Genomic DNA, 1631 nt, shown 5'->3' on the forward strand with positions numbered 1-1631 from the left:
CCACCGCCATGGCTTCACATAGTATAGAGTATTGTTTATTTGTTGGCTTAGTTTATCGCCCATCAACAGCCGGGGTCATTTTGAGGCGGGCTATTCTTGTAGTAGTTGTTGACTACTTGAGCACCATGAGACCCGTCGCATGCCATCCAGATCAATTAGGGTAAAGTGTCTTGCTCAAGGACATAACCACGACTGCACAGACCGGTCCGTTTCTCAGCTTCCCGAGAAACACACACCGACAGGGATAGGGAGCTTAAGCTTCTAACCACACACATCGGATATCATCACTTTAGATTAGGCTGCTGGCGCTCTTACCGACTGGGTCCCATAAAATGGTGATCAGCGTTATTTCAAAATACTGTTATAGTATTAGATCGGATTCAAACGGCCTTTGAACTCTTTCTGAGCTAGGCAAGGTCATTCATTGTTTTGTTTCGACAAGCGTTCTATCAGTATGCTATATAACAAAAAAACGATAAAAAATGACACTTGAATTGACTAGTAACCTTTATCATCGGTGATGAAAAAATGACAAATCTCTATGAGAAATACGAAATAGGAACGCCCATTACAATATGTTTTATTTTCCTGTAATGTAGTGGGCGGTCATTTGCCTATTACCCGAAACAAAGTGCTGGTGGATACTTTTATCTAAATTCCAATCCCTTACCATATATGAAAAAAAACTATAACCGAAAACCAAGAAAAACATATCTCCAAGATTCTCCGAAATCTAAAATCAGCGTAGCAGCCCATTACATGTGTTCCCATTGACACGATCTTTCTGTGCTCTTTCTCCTAAAGCCGATACTTTGAAATTAAGTCCCTTTGGAAGCAGATATCGTAAAATGTATTGTATCGTGAATGAGTTCAAACGTTTTAATCTTTGTATCGTATTTTTTTAATTGCAGTAGAACCACACTTTTGATAATCGTCATTATTATTAACAGTCATAATAAATGACATGATGTGTTTATATACGTCACATTGCGGAGACACGTCCGCTGATTTGAAAAGTGAGTAATGCGGTCGTCAATGAAAATATGTCTACGTCCAGTTGTTTGATGAGTTGCATGATGGCCGAATTCATGCCTGATATTGCTGGTAGACAACTCTGTTTATATGGATACGAATCATCTTTCTCCAGACATGTCGTGTCAGCTTGCATTACTCGAGAACATACTAAAACGATACTGGCCATTTTGACAACCACGGTAGCATGCAAATGACGGAGAGTAAAGGAAAGAATTAACTTTTATATCTATGTTATCCGCACTTAATTATTTAATTAAAAGACACTTAATTTCGATTCCGCACACAACATGATAAAATATTCTACTTTAACGGTAACAGAAATAAGTCTATCACTTCTCGTCTCGTCCAAACGAGAGTTAAGTGTGATTTGCATTGTTTGTTTTCATTGATATCTCGTTCGGATGCATACTCATTTCAGTTCATACTACATTGTAGGTTTATATAAAGACACCAATAGTGTGGTATAAATCCGACGTTTACGACAGATATAGCCTTTTCACATCAAGTGCTTTTAACAAACGTTACAAACCCCATGATACTCAAATAAATGCATGGATAGCCATCTTTCAAAATAACAAATGAAACCGAACCTCTTA

Source organism: Pecten maximus, chromosome 15 (assembly GCF_902652985.1).
Source record: "Pecten maximus chromosome 15, xPecMax1.1, whole genome shotgun sequence".
Classification (NCBI taxonomy): Eukaryota; Metazoa; Mollusca; class Bivalvia; order Pectinida; family Pectinidae; genus Pecten; species Pecten maximus.